Source organism: Sphaeramia orbicularis, chromosome 20 (genome assembly GCF_902148855.1).
Source record: "Sphaeramia orbicularis chromosome 20, fSphaOr1.1, whole genome shotgun sequence".
Lineage (NCBI taxonomy): Eukaryota > Metazoa > Chordata > Actinopteri > Kurtiformes > Apogonidae > Sphaeramia > Sphaeramia orbicularis.
The window spans coordinates 14,114,361-14,135,006 of NC_043976.1; the positions used below are offsets into that span (position 1 = coordinate 14,114,361).

The 20,646-nt window shown below is 36.9% G+C and overlaps 1 protein-coding gene across 4 annotated transcripts in view; it reads right to left on the bottom strand.

Annotated features, from left to right (window-relative positions):
* Positions 1–20,646, bottom strand: part of tmem108 (transmembrane protein 108) — an 83,488-nt gene that overhangs the window by 53,351 nt on the left and 9,491 nt on the right. Inside the window, exon 1 of one of the 4 annotated variants that reach the window (XM_030122926.1) lies at positions 941–1,269. The exons of the other annotated variants lie outside the window; for them this stretch is intronic. The gene's annotated coding sequence lies outside the window, so the exon portion shown is untranslated. Of the gene's footprint in view, positions 1–940; positions 1,270–20,646 lie in introns of those variants that run through there. 4 annotated transcript variants of the gene reach the window in all.

Genomic DNA, 20,646 nt, shown 5'->3' on the forward strand with positions numbered 1-20,646 from the left:
CTTATAAACCATATATTAATGAGTATTCATGTCGGAAATATGCTTTATAAATGATGAATACAGTATTTGTTAATGCTTAACTAATGCTTCATAGTGTGTACTTATTATAAAGTGTTACCAACATTTGTAATAGTAGGGTGACCCAATGACCCACTGGTTGACTGGCTACTGAATGTCTTTCCACCAACCACTCCCATATTTCCTGTCTCTCTGCACTTTCCACTGTTGAATAAAAGGAACAAAGTGGCCAAAACATAATCTTGATGTGTGAAAATGAGAAAAACAACATCATTTTCTTCACTACATACAAAAGAGGTGTGCATATGAGCTTCTGACCTGGTATTCTGAACACAATCCAAGAACATTTGGTGCCACTGAAATATAATATGCTGAGTGTCACAAATGCATGTAAGAAAACAATGAAGTACTTGAGAAAAGGAAATCCTCTCATTCAAGAACAATATTGTAATGGAGTTCGACGTGTAAGAGAACAAAAATGTGACAATAGGCAGAGGAATCTACTTTTTCCTGTCAACACATGATCTGATCATCCAAACCAAAGTCTATGAACCACACAAGAGCTATGTCCGGTGCAGGGCAGGAAACGAAGCTCTTTGGTGTGTACAGGAATGTCAATGAGGTAGACACAGCAACCCTCTGCTGGGGACAAGAATCTGCACTGGTATAGAGGAAATACATGTAGTCTCCTTTGTGTGTCTGTACACTTTCCGCCTTACTTCATGGGCCTCAAACACGTCGTCTACAGAAACAGTCAAGAGAACACCTCGGTAAAGCAAAAACAAGCTCCAGGAAGTTCTTCACTCCACATACACATACCTAATTTTACCTCTTGACGCAACCTCTTGCCTGGTGACAATAGCAGGAACGAAAGGCAGTGGGGAAGCGTGTTTTTTGGAAAGGGGGTGTGTGTGCATTGTACCTCGTTTCCTTGAGCGGTGCAGCAGGGACCGCTGAGAGCCAGCTGGGACGAGTAAACGAACTCAGTAACATCCGTAGAGAACGGCAGAGGACCAGAGCTTTCCCGCCGGGAGATGACCACGTGTCCGGAGCCACAGAGTATCACAGACGGAGGGTGAGATGTATTGTTCTCCTCTCCCCTACTCCCCCTCCTCGGTTCCATCCCCCACTATTACTGAGACGGATTAAGTCCAAGAGCTAGCTGCTAGTACAGAGTGTGTGTCTGTCTGATTGTATGCAGACACACACACATCAATTAGGCCTTCCCATGTGATTCAGGCTGACAAACCAAGGCAGATGCACTCTACAAAAACATGACAAGGACAATTGGCCTGAAACTGGAGAGTTTATTCAGGCGTGAGCAGCCAAGTTTCCCCAATTCTCTGCACTAAATAAAAGACTAATAAGCCAATTACACCAGGACTAAACTGCACATGGTGCAAACACACACCCAATAATGTGTTTGTGACTGACACAGTGCGGAGGTGACTCAGTGATGGAGCCCAGAGCCTTTAAACCACACGAGCCACTGGAGGAACTGGAGCAGCGACTGAATAAGTTCACTTTGAAGCTGAAAAATGTCAAAAAAAAAAGCATGATGGAAAGGATGTTGACTTGAGCCGACAGTGGTCTAGATCACATGGGGGTCTGACAGGGATGACATTTTTAAAGTGAGATCATACTGAGGTCAGTCCAGTGGGGGTCCGGTTACACAGAAGGAGGTGTTGAAGTGGCTGAGATGTGATGTTACTGGGCTCCATCTAATGTGGAGGACTTCACTCTGTGGTGCAGATGTTATTAAAGAAGCATCAAATCACATAGTGTATGAGAAACTGAACAGAGAATCTATCTTGTCTTTCTGATCTGATCAAAAGTCAAAAAGCAAAGAACACAGTTGCCAGAAAATATTTTACATTCTCTTGAATTTGTTATATTTTTGCTTTTTTCACATCCTTACTCCCATACAATTAAAGGTTTAAGCAATGAAAGGGATTTGGTTTGGGGTTAAAAACAAAGCAAAACAAAACAAAACAAAAAAACTGTAGCTTTGTCTAAATATCAATATTTTTTATTTATTTATTTATTTTACTTTTTCTGTATTTAACCTAAACCTAAACACATAAGATGAGACTATTGTAATTGAAATAGTGTAAATGTCCATTAAAATCATTTGTTCATCTCAAGAGTTCTAGCATTACTTTAGTAGCACATGTGTATTAATATTTTATTCTGAAGCCCTTGCACAGTCCTACTTTTTCTTAATACACTGTGATATTTTTATTTTATTTTACTTATACAGTCCCTTTTGCACTAAGTGTTTTGCTGCTAAATTGAACTGAGCTGCTAAACTGATTTTCATTGTTCCTGTGACAGTGACAATAAAGATCTATTCTATTCTACTCTATTCTGTTCTATTCTATTCTATTCTATTCTATTCTATTCTATTCTATTCTATTCTATTCTATTCTAAATGTCCATTTAAATCATGTAATATGTCATGTTTTAATTATCAGTCTATATTTTATTTTTAGATGGTGCTGACTAAACCTAACCTAGTGTCATTAGCAGTTAAAACACAACAACACTGAAATACACGTACACGATCTCAAATTGTACATACTTTCATTCTTTGAAAAATGCGCATTTCAAGGACCATACATAAAATTCATACTCAATAACAGTAAAAAAGTAATACACTTGAGTGTTTAAGCCAGGTATACACTGCTATTTTTGTGTTGTCCCAAACCAAAGATGACAAATCACCATAAAACCACATCCATCACTGGTTGTCCTTCAAAGCAAAGTGGTAGGGCTTCACAGTCATGTGACCAAAGACAGTCTGGGACAAAAATTCTCAGTGTTAGAACCTTAACTTGACCATCTCACAGTGTGAAGCCGCTAAAACCTACATCTACTTAACAACCAGTAGGAACGCAGCATGACAGACTAGATACAGCGATCAACACAGCATGCAAGTTTTTGTAGCTAAAAATATTAAATTCAACAATCTTTCCATAACTGTCATCTCGCTGTCAGAGCCTTGAGTGCCTAAAAAAAGCGCTATAGAAATCTAATCCATTATTTTTAATATTTATCTCAAGTTGGCTTGTTTTCCTGATTCATAATGAGACCAGGCTTTTCTTCCTCTTAAATCTGGATGTTTTACTCTACACATCAATACGACTATTGTAAAGTTGTGACCATTAGCTTAGCTTAGCTTCACTATTTACCGCTACAGCAGCACAGTTGGACAACATGCCCTGATGAGGTTTCATTCTTGAACATTTATCTGTTGTATCCTGAGATTCAGAAAATGAAACAATGTTGGTCTGCTTAAACATCGTACTGTCTTTACTAGTGTGGCTCCTGATAAACGTACTTGAAAAATTTGGAAACCTTTATACATTCTGCAATTCAGATCAATAAAATAAATCTATCTATCTATCTATCTATCTATCTATCTATCTATCTATCTATCTATCTATCTATCTATCTATCTATCTATCTATCTATCTATCTATCTATCTATCTATCTATCTATCTATCTATCTATCTATCTATCTATCTATCTATCTATCCTTCACTCCCTTCATTCTTCTTTTCTCCCTGATACCTTCCTTCCTTCCTTCCATCTATCTATCCTTCCCTCACTCCCTTCATTCTTCTTTTCTCCTTGATTCCTTCCTTCCTTCCCTCAGTCCCTTCATTCTTCTTTTCTCCCATTCATTCCATCCATCCATCCATCCATCCATCCATCCATCCATCCATCCATCCATCCATCCTTCCCTCACTTCCTTCATTCTTCTTTTCTCCTTCCTTCCTGATTCTATCTATCTATCTATCTATCTATCTATCTATCTATCTATCTATCTATCTATCTATCTATCTATCTATCTATCTATCTATCTATCTATCTATCCATCCATCTCCTTCTCTCACTCCCTTCATTCTTCTTTTCTCTCTCCTTCCATCCGTCCATCCATCCATCCATCCACACACACTCCACCCTCTTTCACAACAATAGACCAAAGTGCCCAAACATTCCAGGCTCTATCTTTTTTTTTTTTTATAAATCTGCTCCTAAATGTAATGGATCTCCTCCCTGGCTTGAGGAGGAGTCGTAGTTTTTCTCTAATGCTGCTCCTGACAGCAGACGGACAGTAAAGATGGAGCCTGTGTTAGCTTTAGATACACTGCTCTACCTCTGGGGCTGTGGTCGCTGACTGAAACCCATGACAACAGCATTAATATCTTGTGTTGTGCAAAAATAATCCATCTCTGTGAAACTGGGTCTCACGTCGATAATTGCTGTCCTGCTCACAGCGTCAGGCCGAGACGCCATGAGTACAAACAAGCCAATTATTCTGAATCACGATTGTCTCCTTCTGAATCTGTGGGAGATCTGAGCCATGTTGTACATTTACAAATCCGTCTTTCACAACTCTAGTACTCAGGAGCTGTAGTACACAAGCTATAACAAGAATGAAGTGCTGGTGTTGAGTAACGACAACACTGGGTAATTACATTGAGTCTGATGTAAACAGATCACAACAGATGGGTGTAAGCTTCACGGAGGAATGTGACTTCAGAAATATAGTCCCTAAAAGTGCGGTAAAGGCGTGTAATGGCTTCAAAGTTTGCAGAAAACGATGTAGGCGGTTTACGCTGAGATTAAAGTGAAACATGCAACATCCATCAAATATCTCTCACAGATGCCCATCAAAGAAATAATGAAGCAATCAGTGCAACCACTCAGCATGCTAATTACCAACACTAGCCTGGGACGCCCACTGGTAGCACCACACACAACATATGTGTGTGTGTGTGTTTTCATGGAGACAAAAGTCTTGCGGACAGACGTTTAATTACCCGACAATGGAGAGCTTTGGTTTGCCCGTGCCATCATTCATGGCTGAATTAATGAATAGGTAAACAGCAGAGGAGCAAGCAAGACTCAGCATGCACACACACACACACATACACACACATGCATACACACACATGTAGCGTCAGCAGGGTTTTAATATTATAGATGATGCTGTGTTTCAACAGTAGGAAGGCAGGAGATGGAGCTCAGAAGAAGAGCTGAGCTTGTACATGAAATCTGCACACGGTGTATGATTAAGTGATAAAACCACACATGATACATGCACCTTTTACTGATGCACAACAAGTAAAAAATGAGCAACACCAAGAAAATGATGTCTTCATTTCTTCCGTAAAGTCCATGGGGTTATAAATCCTGCCTCCGTACACTGAATAGCAAATGAAGATAGGAATCAAACTGCTGCCAGCCTCCACACTTTTATTAATGATTCCATTGGTTTCTACTCATTCAGTCTATTTTATTATTTACAACACACATATACAGAATACACTTATTTTGTCTTGTAACTGTCTCCTAATTCATTCTGTATTCTATATGGACATGGTGTGTTTTGTTACAAAGACTTTGCTGATTATGTGTGGTTAAAGTTCTGAAATTTCCATGTAGGGCAGGGGTGTCAAACTCATTTTCTTGCGGGGGCCACATTCAGCCCAATTTAATCTGAATTTGGGCCAGACCAGTAAAATAATAGCATGACAGTCAATAAATAATGACAACTCCAAATAATTTTAGTGCAAAAAATGACATTCAAATCATGCCAGTATGTACATTTACAAACTATCCAAACAAAAAGGATGTGAATAACCAGAAAAAATTAAATTTGTTAAGAAATATAAGAACAATTTTTTCAATATTATGCCTCGACTTATCATTTATACATATGCATTACAGATCAGATCTAAAAAAGGCACAACACATTTAGTAACAGGCAGAATGTTGTTAAAATTGCATTTACCTTTATTAAGATATTTCCGTTTGTTCATATTTGCTCAGGTTATTCACATTTTTTGTAAACGTATAGTTTGGTAATGTAAACATTTTCATGTAATTTTACTTTTTTTACACCAAAAAAACAAAGAGAAAATTTGGGGTTCTCATTATTTATAGGTTATTATGATAATATTTTACTGGTTCTGACCCACTCGAAATCGAATTGGACTGTATGTGTCTGTATGTGGAACCTGAGTTAAAATGGTTTTGACACCATTGATTGTTAATATCTTGAGTGTAATTTTTGCAATTTTTCACAAATTCCTCGCACGGGCCAGATTGGACCCTTTGGCGGACCAGATTTGGCCCCCAGGCCACATGTTTGACACCTGTGATGTAGGGTATTAGAACAATTTCAAAGCTATTGATTTGTTTGATTATAAATAACAACTGGGTTAGTCATTTATTCATGTGTAGCCAAAGGGCTTTCTGCAAGATCTCTAAGGGAACTGTTATATTATTCTATTCTTTGTGACTTTTATCTAAAACTACACTGTTTTAAAAACACTATGCACATTTCATTAATAAAACTGAAAATGTTAAAAATGTCCCAAAAGGCCACATTTTCAGCAGCTTATTTCTTATTCTACTGTATGACAAGCCTCACATTTTCTTAGGTTAAAAAAAAAAGGTTTTTAATCTTTTTAAAGGGGTCATATTTTGCTAAACCCACTTTTATTAGTCTTTGAAACATTTGTTTTTGTATTTGGGGATCCTAACAGTTCATCCTTATATTATTCTGGCAAAAATTGAGTGGATTTCTACAAGCCGTTTTAATTCCTTCTTAATTCGTTATGTTTACAACTAGTTATATCACAACATTTGCACATGTAAGGCCTAGACTTCAGATGAACACTTCTCCGAGTACGACATAATTGTTTGTCAGCAGCAGTGGTTGTAGCAAAAACTGAAAATATGCCCAAACTTCAAGCCAATTACCTCAAATGTTCAGTTGTAGGTTGTATTAAACTCAAGTGGCTGAACAGGACAGAGCAGCACAGCCAACAATCTGGAGGGGGCGGGGTCATGTGCATTTAAAGGGCCAGCACTCAAAACGACCTTTCTGGTGTCATTACTCAAAAATAGGGTTAAAAATGGACCTGTGGAGTTGAATTAATGAAGAATTCAGATCCAAACATAGCATTTATAGGGTGGGGAAGCAAAATTTACAATGAACATTTAGTTGTTTTTTCTCAGCAGGCACTACGTCAATTGTTTTGAAACCAAACATATATTGATGTCATAATCATACCTAACACTATTATCCATACCTTTTCAGAAACTTTTGCCCATATGAGTAATCAGGAAAGCAGACGTCAAAGAGTGTGTGATTTGCTGAATGCACTCGTCACACCAAAGGAGATTTCAAAAATAGCTGGAGTGTCCATAAAGACTGTTTATAATGGAAAGAAGAGAATGACTATGAGCAAAACTATTACGAGAAAGTCTGGAAGATACTATTAAAGAAGAATGGGAGAAGTTGTCACCTGAATATTTGAGGAACACTTGCGCAAGTTTCAGGAAGCGTGTGAAGGCAGTTATTGAGAAAGAAGGAGGACACATAGAATAAAAACATTTTCTATTATGTAAATTTTCTTGTGGCAAATAAATTCTCATGACTTTCAATAAACTAATTGGTCATACATTGTCTTTCAATCCCTGCCTCAAAATATTGTAAATTTTGCTTCCCCACCCTGTACAGATTATGTAGACCCCAGGGAAATATTTAAAATGCAGAATTCCATTTAAAAAAGCAAAATATCACTCCTTTAAATCACTGTTACAATGAGCTATAGTCTTTTTTCTGAGATTTGTAATACACTGTAGAGTACACACAGACTAGAAACAGCCAACTGGTCTAATCTGATTGATCCATTTGCAGAAATAACACATAATATGCCATTAAAGATATCACTATTTACACTAGAAATGTTTATTTTGGTATGAAAATAATCAACTGGGTTAACAGGAGAATTCAGATAGAGTTGTTTCTGGCAGGAAGCAATAAGTTAAATATTAACAGAATGACAATAAAAAGGGAGAAAGTGATATTCCACTGCATTTTACCCCTCGATATAGAGGTAGGGAATGAAAAATGTGCACACCACACACTCATATAGTCATGTTATCATGCTAAAACCTATCTCTATCTATCATTTAATCCAATCATATATATCATATAATCATCGTTTTCCAATTATATGAAATAATGATGATTATCGTCTCCATTCACCCATACAGAAACAGTTGGGTGGAACTAGAAATAACAGATTTTATCATTATTTCCACATTGTTCAGCATCATTTGACTGGTGCCCTTTAAATGACATTGTAAGTGCATAACATTCCTCTTCCACTCTGAGTTCAATGAAAGAATAACATCACCGAGGTTTAGATAAAGATTTAGCATATAGCACATCTGCTTGATTTATTAATGCTTTTCATCCTGACCTTTTTGGCCATAGTACACTGTTCATTTTTAGTTGAATATGTGTGTAATGGCTTTGCACATCATATCATATTATATTTGACAAAAATTACTTTTTTGCTAAAATCATCAAATAATCAATTTCTTGGTATGTTTTCTAGTATTTCCTGAAAAATCTAATAAAAATCTATTATTTTAGGAAGGTGACAATGTTCTAGTCTTGTCTAATCAGCCATGTTGAATTATATTAAATTTGAGGTTGCAAAATTCTGTCTCATTAAATGCCTTTTTTTCATCTTCTTCACAAATTGCATGTACATAATGTTGTTATTATTTGTCTTATACTACAGTTTTTGCATTAGTTCAACAAAATTGGGAATGATATCATTAATTTCATGAAAATTAATTGTTAAGTCAAACGTGAATATCATGAAGTCACCGCTAATGACGGAAATTATTAAGTTTTTTAACGGGATAGGGTAAAATAATCTGATCAGTTGTAACATATTCCCATCACTTTTGCACTTTCTCCATTGACTTTCTTCAAAGTTTTTGCCAAACCTTTCATCACAGAACACTATGTCTAGTTTTTCCTGTACACGCGTGTGCTTCCTCAGGGCTTTATTAGATCCAAAAAAGCATCTAGTGTCTTAAAACCACCACTGAGCTGAGCTGCACTGAGACAAAAACCAGCCATGGAAAACTGTGCCAGACAAAATGAATGTCAATGACATTCCAGCGGCCTGTTTACGGCTATCGTAGTTAAATGTCAAATGCTTGGCCCCTCGGGGACACTGGGTTGGCTGGCAGAGAATATGCAGGTGTCTCTGCCTCCATCACACTGCCGCTGATCTCTTCTGTGTAATGTTAAGCTTCAGGACAATACGTCGGGATGAGCAGCGAAATCTATTATTAGTGGAGGAGTGGAGAATGGAGTGAGGGCCAGGGGGAAGGCAAAGGAGCCAGCCAAACTTCAATTATATTATTTTAAGAGCTGCTGTGGTGACAGCTTCTAAAGGAGACGTCTTCTAAACAGCACACAACAACCAAAATGCATGTATATGTCTAAACTTCAACAAACATACCAGTTATGATATCATTAGCCTCATAGCATAATTGTTTAAGTCAAACACTATATCACAGGTGTCAGACGTGGCCCGGGGGCCAAATCTGGCCCGCCAAAGGCTCCATTCCGGCCTACGGGATGAAAGAGCAAAAATTAACCTGAACAGTCAAGGTTGTCAAAATCATTTTGGTTCAGGTTCCACATAGAGACCAATGTGACATCAAGTAAAAAATAACAACACAATAACCCAAAAATAATGACAACTACAAATTTTCTTTGTGAAAAATTATGTGGAAAAAATTGAAGTGAAAAAAATAACATTACACTGTGAAACTATTTACATTTACAAAACTATTCTTTCACAATAGAATATAAATAAATACATAAATAAAAACAAATATCAACAACCCGAAATGTGCAATTTTAATAATATTCTGCCTGTTACTCAATGTTTTGTGCATTTCTGGATCCACTGTGATCTGTAGTTGTGTTATTAATAAGAGATATAAGTATATAAGATATAAGTATGTTCATGCTGATTCGAGATATAAACATCAATATTAATAATCAATATGATATTTATCACTGTATAAAACTATATTATTACATTTGTCACTATTATTTTGTATCCCAGACCCCTGTTAGAAAAGAAACACCTGAATTCAAAGTGTCCAAATACGATGTGTTAACTCATATAGAAGAAATCATCTGCAAACAAGTTTCTCTACCATTACAAACATCCATTAACTTACTCTTATTTTAATACCATCTAACCCTCAAAGGCCAAAGCATCTACTGATCTGAAATCTTTAATAACTTTTGCTTTAAATAACTCAATCACTAATCCGATCAATGCATGTAAATAATTCAGGTAAAATGCAGTTTCTCAGTGTTTTTTATCGTTTTCAGATATGACCCATTTGGACGTTCAGAAGCTCCGTAGTGAACATGGAAACACCATCATCTTCTGCAAAATTGACTAAATAAAACCCATGTAGTTTGCCCAATGACAGTGTGGATGTGGATGCCTTGAACCACCAAAATACTGAAATTTAACAGCCTGTATCTGAATAATAATCATCACGTTTTCTAAAACATAACATTATTTTCGTCAAGTCAGCTTTCCCAACATGAAGACTAACGACAAACTTTTTTTAAAATGCTTTTCATGTTCAGATAATGATATATTTTGCTAAAAAAAATTCAATTTTCTCTTTTTTCATAAAATAACCCTTGACTTTAATCTGAGCTTTTATGAACATCTACATGATCAGTTAATTAAGTACAGGAAAATACCTGATTTTCACTGAAAATTCAAAACACAGAGGATAATATTGTAATATTATAATAGATCCCTTAATAAATCCCTTTGGAAAGGTAAAATGTTGAGGAAAAAACAGTTTGGAGGTCACCACAAAAATAGTTCTAGGTCTTTCACGGTTAATACTAAAAGTCATTTCTTGCATTCGTTAAGACGATTATTTACTCAAATGCCTCTTACGCGTTAAAAATAATAAACAGGCTTATATTTTAAAATACAGAACAGATGAGCAAAGCATCAAAAGTTGAGGATAATTCAGGTGTTGAGGTTAAAATGTAGACTGTATGTTCACAATGATGGATTTTAAGTTTCAAACAAGATTAAAACAACTCAAATTATTTAATACGACAAGAAATGTACAAAACTCCGTGGACGCCTTAAACCGCTAAAATACTCAAACCAAACGGCCTGTATCTGAATAATATTTATCACGTTTTCTAAAAGACATGACATTATATTCATCAAGTCAACTTTCCCAGCATGAAGATTTCTGCCAGACATTTTTTCCTCTAATAGCTATTCCAGACAGGCAGAGTTTGATAAACACTTTTGATCCTAAATTCTGCGTGACCCTCTTTGACAACGCTGAGTCTTAATCCTGTTTTGGTCAGCTGTAAACAGACAACTTTCTGGCATCTTATTTGCATTCAGTTTTCTGCTCTCTATGGTTATTACCTGTGGAACTCTCAGAGAGGGTGATGTTTATTTTATGGGTATCTCATAATTGACTTTTGGGTTCATAAAATCATTCAAAATTGCTAAGAATGTTACCTATTTCCGTATAAAGACCTATCTATTAATAACACTATTTTTGCTTTGTGTATTAAGTTTTTTTTATTTGTTGATCACATGACCAGAGCAGAGAAATGGCACCACTGAGGCCATTTCATCAAAGGAAACTCTGCACATGTTTACTATTTTTGCTGTATTTAATATTCTTGAGGTGTTTACTAGGACATTGGGATGCATTTCAGACACTTTATTAGACTTTTACTGTATGCTTTTTGTACTACGCCAGCATGGTGGGACCTGTCTAATGCCTGGCATTAGCTTCAGATACCTTCAAAGACTGAAAGAAGCATTCCTTATTACATATTTTGCATTTCTTTTATGGTTTTCACAGTGTCTTTCACCAGTGCCAATAGCCCTAATGACATTGGACTAGTATGACCTGCGGACCTCTGCTGGTTTAGAAACTGACCCCTGCATCTGTATTTCATTACACATTTGCATGGAATTATCAAAGTTTGTTTTTTTTACTCAAATTACTCACATTATTCCCTGCTCATCACTTACAGATATTTACTGAAAGATAGAAAAATGTAGCTGTCATGGATGTTATACATACTTTTGATGTTGCTTTTCTGAAGGTTTTCAGGTAGCTCTTAACCCCACAAACATAATAAACCACAAACGTAATAAAAATTTGAAGGTTTTAACGCGATAATCCCACAAATGTAATAACTTTCCAACAAACGTAATAACAGTTGCCTACCACAAACAAAGTAATTATTACTTTTGCAGGAATTTATTACGTTTGTGGGACAGTAAAAATCTTCAGTTTCCAAAATTGTTATAACTTCCCACAAATGTAATAAATTAGTACATCACATACATTTAAGTAATGCATGCATGAATATTCTTTCCATTTACTGTCGTCCTTTGGATACTTGCCTTTTTAGAATGGTCAAATGTTGCAGTTACACCACATGGTACTAATTGCAGATTAATAGGTGTTTAATGTCAAATACAAATGCAGGAACAAAACAGAATGGGCAAAAATGTTGAAAAGGCTTTATTATATAAGCTTCAGAATGAACTGGATATTATTTATTCTCATTAAGTATAATAGAAGCCTATGTTTGAACCATATAAATAAAATGTCTGGACAAGATTATAATAACAATGGTGAGGGGAGGAGTACACTGTGGGAAAATGAGGTATTACGTTTGTGGTAGGTGACTGTTATTACATTTGTGGGAAATTTATTACATTTGTGGGATTATTACATTAAAAAATGCCTTTTTTTTTTTTTTTTTACGTTTGCGGGATTAACGGTTGCTCTTTCAGTTTTTATCCAGGCTATATTATAACATGAGCCTCTTGAATTTCCACCCAAAACAATTCTAAAACTTTTATTCACCATCACCAGTGCAGTCCGTAGTCCTTGACTAGGAAATAGGCTGAATCAATGTGAAGAACAAACACAAATCTAACAAAACAATTCACAGAGGACTAGTATAATCACAGGACTTTTGTCTTTGCTGAAATAGTGTAGGTAATGTGCGTGGGGATTTTCAACATACAACTTGCAGACATCGCAGATCTGCACGGGATTACGATCAGAGCCAACCTCTACAAGTATTACAAAACACCAGAGGTCCACAGGTAATACTAGTCTTGTGCAAATAGGGCTTACGTCGGTGTTTCAAGACAGAGAGAAATAAATATTCCTCAGTATGAAGTGTAGCCTTTGTTCTATTGGACTAGTGTGGCTGTAACTTGTGTAAACAGAACCTTAAAAACGCAGTTACAAACAGCAGTGGATACCCAAATGAACCTGAGCTGAAGTCATATGGACTGTGCCTTGAGACGTAAAAATAAACTAAATGACATGGTCTTAGGGTCTGTAATTGTGTCTACAGAAACAATAAAGATATGCAGTTATTTCACAGGCAGAAACTCCCATTACAGAGACAAAGCAAAAAAAAAAAAATCATTGCAGTTACAACAGCATGTTGACATATCGTACACTACAGCAAGCTGCAGTGTTTTTACAGCACAAACAGCCTGCGCAGCGACTACTGTGTCCAATTTATTTGCAGCTTCCGACAAACCCAAAACGTCAAGTCATCTCTTCTCCCCAAAGGACACTTTCCTCTTCGGGGAGGAGGAGGAGGACGGGGGGTGGGGGTTGGGGTGGGGGGGGAGTCACTCCAGCAGCTTCAGCAGCGGTTTCATTTGGCTCATGCTGCCTGTCGCTCACAGCAGTGCCACTCTCAGTACAAATGAGTTCATCTGGATATGAACACGGATCATATTGTTTAATAGATCCGGGCCGGGACCATGTGGGAGCAAAACTGTGAAGACGGCGAAGTTAGCGCAGCACAAGACGGCAAAGGAAAAGTCTCCAGTATGGCTGTTGGATATGAAGTCAGATGTTTTTCCAGCTGCCGTCCACTCTGCTGCTGTTGTTGCCATGTCGCTCCTCTCATCTGCCAAAGCTCTACTTACTCCAGCATCAGCCTTCAATAATGCCACTGTCTCCATGGTGATGTAGCTGCCACAATCCACCATCTACCACTGTTACCACCAACACCACAAACACACACCAGGCCAAATCCCTCTGAGTCATTTCTGCGGTTACTAACCTCTGCTCTGTGTATGGAAATTAATTCCAGGATCCTACACCTCTCTTCATCTGATTCAGTATTAATGTCTCATATTACTAGACAGCTTTTCAGCCCCCTGGGGCCAGAAATCTCTTAGACTGGAGAGACAGACAGCGGAGGAGAATGGGAGTAAAACCATACAAACTGCTCAGTAATTAGGGACAGCAAAAGCCGACATCATTGTATTTGAGCCTCTCTCTGAAAAGTGGATAATGAAATGATCACAGTGAAATGTCAACTATCATGAAAGAAACCATCAGAAACATATTGTACTGCACACTAGCTGTCACATCACTATCAGTACTTAAAACACATCTTTTTCTTTGATGAGCGTTTGGCACAAAGCTGTTCCAGTCTGATGAACCCCCTCAGTCTTATACATTCATTTCCTTTTTACCTCATGTGACCTTACTGAGAAAGGACTTGGCCATCCCAGCTCTACACATGAAGCACTCTCATCAATCAGACTCTCCAGCAGCCATGAAATGAGCCATATGCGGCATGGGCAGGGCACAGAGACAGGCAGAACAATGCTTTTATGAACTAAAAGGCTCCACGGTGCCCTTCCTTGCTGCCATCGCTACATGATCAAATAACTTTAAAGACGCTCCTTGTAGTATTTTACCTTAAAATAGGTATGAGCAAGAAGACTAAAACATTTTATCTGAATTGTTCCAGCATCAGGGACAATTTTTAAGGACTATTGATGTGCATTTGTGCATAATTGTTTAAAAATACAAACCTTCAACTATAGTTTTACAGGATTTTTTAGAGTGTTGAATCATTGGGTTGTTGTTGTTAGCATTATTGCTGCTATAGGCTAACAAGTGTAATGTATGTCTGTTTACTGTGACTTTTTCCAGTGTCACTGCTTAACAGTACTTGAATAGAATAGAATAGAATAGAATAGAATAGAATAGAATAGAATCTTTATTGTCAGTGTTAGAAGAACAATGAAAATCCATTTAGCAGCTCTGTCTCTTTCTAGCAGCAAACACTCCAAGTGCAAAAAGACTATAAAAATATCATACAAAATACTGAAAAATGTAGGCAATGTACAAAAACTACAAGGTAAAATATTAAATATATATATATATATATATATATATATATATATATATACACACACTACAAAAACAATACTAAATACTATGAAAACATACAATAAGCTGACTCTATACCCCAGATAAGAAATATGTACAACAAATAAATGAATAAATAAATAAATAGGAGGGTAAATTGTAGGCCAAGGGCATATTTAAAGATATTAATTGACATTTGTTTGACCCTTCAAGGGCACTCAAGGTCAAAGGTCATGGCACCAAATGAAAGCCCATATCTGACTTCCCATCTATTGCCAATAGTAATTATATCAGTATTTTCAACTGTTTTCCAGTTACAGCACTTTGAAATTTGTCCCATTATGAATCAAAGGGGATTTGTAAAATTTCAAAAAATTCATAAAAAATTCAAAAATCAATATTCCCCAATTCTTTGCACAAACTTGGTAGACCTTGCCCCAAGGAACCTCCGCTATGAATTTCAATTGATACTGGCTGACGGCTTTGGAGAAGTTTCTTGAAAAATTCTTTACGGACGGACGACAACTGATACCAACAGTCCATCAGACCTTCGAGCCGTTGGACTACCACAGTGCATGGGTTGTGATTATTGCGCTTAACTTACAGGGGTTTATGTAACATGTTTTTCTGCAGCTATGAAGTCATGACGATAGACTTAAAACTTCAAAGTCCAATTCTGCCTGTCATAAAGTCTCAGTTTCTCTATCAACATGTAATGGAAATTATAACTATGTTATGTTGCTCTGTGTTGCGTTCTCTTGTCCTACACTCAGCATCATTATATCAGGTTTACTTCGCTATAATGACCAATTTGCTATAAATGATCCCATGCCAATTTTATCATTATATCAGATCATTAATGCGCTAACAACATTTAGTAATCCTATACATCCAGAAATGTACAACACAATATTTTCAGTTTGTTATGATAACTGACATATGTTTCAGTTTTCTCAGTGACATGTGGTATTATACAAGAGCAAAGGTGACCATCAGCCACAATCTATATAATAAATAGGATCTTAATTTTCTGACTAAGGTATATTTCACATGCCCAACAATGAATTGCATTAACTCAGTTTTTCACAGCTCCTCTTTAAAATATTCAGAAATGAGCTAAAATTATATTATCTAATTTTTTTTCACAGGACAAAAACAGTTTTGATGCTTTGCCAAAGCTATTGATGTATTCTATGCAGAGCTTTACACTGAACTGTAAGGCTGAGGACAGTTGTTCTGTTTTAACACTTGTATTGAGTCTGCCCTCACAGCTTCAGTCTGACACATAGGAAATAGGAAGCAGCCTCACAGCACTCGGCACACCAATTCTACCCTCTTTTCATTTATGTGGAAGGATTTTGTCACTGTCGGGTGGAAACCTCTATGTCCAAAACGGAAACTGGAAAAATGAGGTATATTCTAAATAACTAAATGGAGTTAAGAGATGTAGTCACGAGCCATCATCAACACTTTTCATTGGTTAAATATTTCTAAAACCGTCAGGCCAACGTGAAGACTGACCAACAGAATTGTTTTATGACAAAAAAAAAAAAAAGACCAAAAATGGGCTTACAAGGTTTATGCCCAACAGTGACAATATGTAGTTAAATGTAAATGTAGCAGTGAACAGTAAAAAAGTAACAATGGCTGAAGGAAAGCAACAATTACCAGCAACCAACTACCAGTAGGAAATAATATTCAAAGTCCAAGGAAAAAAAAAAATGCAGTTGGTGATCACATTTTTATATTCAGTCTGAAAACTATGAATAACTTTTAGGGAATTATGCAACATTTTAGGCAGTCAGGATAAAGGAGAGATAAGCAAGAATCTGAAACAAGACAAGAAACGTTCGCCTCCATCACTAAAACGACAACACTTAGCTTCTGACAGTGACACAGGAGTTCAATAGTAGAGGAGGGGGCTTTTAGTGTCCAGCATATGGTGCCACTTTAATCTGCAGCTTCTATCAGTTGAGTCTGTCTTGTCGACAAGGTCTGACTTGAACTCACTGCAAACAGAAAACTTCACCAAAAGATACAAACAAAAGATGTCAACTGAATACAATTTATGCATACATACAAGAGACAGGACTTGACAGGCATTCACGAAATATAAATGAAAGGATCTTAATGCTTTTGGTGGTATTTGAAGTTAACTGCAATATAACAAATATCCAGATTGAGGAAGTTGCCAAGGAAACCAACTAGTCGATCTTCTCTCCCTTTTCTAAAAGCACTTTCTGGGTGATGCAGTCGTGATTTACTCAGTCACAACCCACCGTCCATTAGAGGCGCTGAGTAATCCTTATAGGTGAATCCAGCCTCAGTCTGTGTAATCATCAGGCTGACACCTGCTGGTATTGCCCCCCCACCCCATCCCTACCCCTCCCACCATCCCCCACCCCATCACATGATGCAAGAGGCTGACCCAGTCTGGAGTCTGCAGGGGTAAAGTGTGCCCTCCAGGACTTAAAGGACTCATAATCCTATTACAGCCAGTCATCTGCGCTGCATTAAAAAAAATGTGCTGATTTATGGTAAAACAGAACCCCCTGTGTCTCTGAGGTTATTTAAAAGAGGAAATGTCCCTTCTTTGTGTGTTTCATAACACACATGGACTAGGGCTGCACAATATATCAAAAAAATGCCATTACCGCGATAACAGAGTGTGCAATATTCATATCTCAAAGAAGTGCAATAATTTATTTTCTTTTTTTTTTCATTTACTTACTGTTTTACACACCATAGGGTACCAGAGTGATTTTCTCTATCACTTTAATATGCTGGTTTTTCTGGCAAAAAAAACTGAAGTAATGCTACTGCTGCTGGTTGAATGCAAGTTTATATGTTATTAGAACGGCGGAGGTTATGTTTTCATCAGGGGTTGTCGGTTTGTTTGTCTGGTTGTTTGTTTGTGTGTTTGTCTGTTAGCAAGATAACTCAAAAAGTTATGGATGGATTTGGATGAAATTTTCAGGAAATGTTGATACTGGCACAAGGAACAAATGATTACATTTTGGTGGTGGTGGTGGGGGGGGGCTGTTTGTGAGTCTGTTAGCAAGATAACTCAAAAAGTTATGGAAGGATTTGTCTGAAATTTTCAGGAAACAAGGAACAAATTATTAAATTTTGGTGGTGATCGGGGGGGGACTGATCTGTCTTGGCGGAGGTCTGTGTTCTCTGAGTGCTTTTTTAGTTGATGTTGAAACAATGTGGATATTTTCAGAGCACAACTTTGGCCAAGGCCTAAACAATTACATTTAAGATTGTATTTTTATATGCAGTACTTACCAAACCAGGCAAGCGATGGAATACTGTTTTGTTAAAGCTCTTACATGGCTGTACTCTGGCACTTTTGTTATTATGAAATACATCCATGTCATTTACAAACTGTTATATGTGAATAAAATGACAAAATATTTGACTATGTTTGTGTCTGAAGGTCTATGGTAGCAGCATCACCAGGTTCTTGGACAGAATTATGTAGTTGACTGTAGCTGTACAGTGTTTGTTTGCATACAAACAACTGGCTCATTTTTAACATTAAGGAACATTTTTCTTAGTAGATGAAATTGGTATTTCTTTAGGTGAATGAGAAATATTGCAATATTATCGTTATCACAATGCTGTACACCCAAATCGCATAACGCAAGTTTTGCCATGATCGTGCATGAATATTATACAACTTCATTATTAGAGGTGATATGTAATCCATTAAGTATAAGCCATACTTTTTGGATGCATGTCTTTAATTGGTGTGTCAGGAAGAACACAAACACTCCTTAACGTGAATGATGACAATAACAGTTGTATAAAAGCGTATGGATAAGTCCTGCCTTTCTGATGAACAATACCAGGTACAGAGACCTGGGATGGTTGGAACACTTTTTGCTTAAACTCCATCCCTCGCACAAATTTTTAGCTGTAACTTCCAATTTTTTTTTTTTACACAAAGTACCCACATTTGTCTGATTGTATAGTAATGCCATGTTCCTTCTGAATTGAATGGAAGAAAAGAACATGGTGTTCCTTCATTACACTAGATTACTATAGTTAATATATAAGATATCTATAACATCTATGCCTTAACCAAGATCCCCTTGAGTTGTTTTTCTGCATAAACCCAACCAAAAACTAATCACAGCATTGTCACAGCTTAAACTCAACAATTATTTTGTACATTTTAAAGTCATCAGTGGTATTTTGTGTTATTTTGTGCATTGTGTAGCTGGTACCAATGACGTTCTATTGTTGTATGAAGATAAGTTGAGATTTTTACACTGCTTCTAGTTCCTCTGTCTCGCCTCACAGACTGTGTGACCTGTGTAAACCCTTAAACACTATGAAATCCACTGGGAATTACTGGTGCCTTTTGTTCAATTTAAAGCTGAAGTGCATAGTTACGTTCTGAGCATGTCTAAATTATTTAAGTGTTTGGGGACAGTTAGGTGTTTAATATGCATTGGACCTGATTGCACCTGATAACAACCCCAATGGCAACTGAACATATAACTTCTGTAAAGAATCTATTGTAAAGACAAGTGAAAAATGCTAGTGGTCTACTTATGAGATCAATATGTAACACTTGTACTGGTTATTAACAACTAAGCAAAACGGACACTAAAAACTGGACTATATTGATTGGTACAGATAGGACATTTTACAAACTACAGGTGCTGACGTTGTTTGACTCCAGTGGTGCACCTTCTACCAGTCACTTAGAGACAAAACCTGTTAGGGAGCTATGCACACCCTCGTATAATAATCACATAATAATGGAATAATTATTTTGAAATGACACTTAACTTGATATATGACAAGGTTATATAAAAATTACTGGTATGAAATCATTGTTGGTATTAGCATGTTTTAGTATAATGCACTACACTGAAGATGACTGCTTGCAAGTGTGGTTGTAAGAATTTTGCTGTCCAGTTATTAAAAATGACTAAACATTGAATTAAATTAAGGAGCATTTGGGGTGATACTGCCCCATTTAAGGGTCAATATGTAGGATTGTAATTTGTGTTGAAGTCTGTTGTTAAAATTCACTGACTCCATCTCTAGAAAAGGTTGCCGAACCGACTTCTAATGTCTTCAGTGCTTCCTTTCTGCTCTTCTACAGCAGCAGCGCACGACGTGAGTTACTGATAGCTTAGAAAGTAGTGCTGGGCAGCGATTAAATTTTTTAAATCGCAATTAATCGCATGGATTTCTGCGATTAATCATGATTAATTGCATAGTTATGGGGGGGCGGGGGGGGGCCGGCATCAACAGTGTGTATTGCCTTTAAGTGATATTTCAGACTCGAAGTACTCCGGTGATAAAAAATAATTCCACATTGCAGTGCTGACAAACAACTTTGGCCTTCTCAACCCCACCATCTGAAGACGTTTAAAATGAAAATGTCCATGTAAAAGACCACTACTTTTCTCCATGTTTATGTCCACACCAGTTAATTTCCGGTTGTGAGTGATTGACAGGAGTCTTAAGCCCACTAA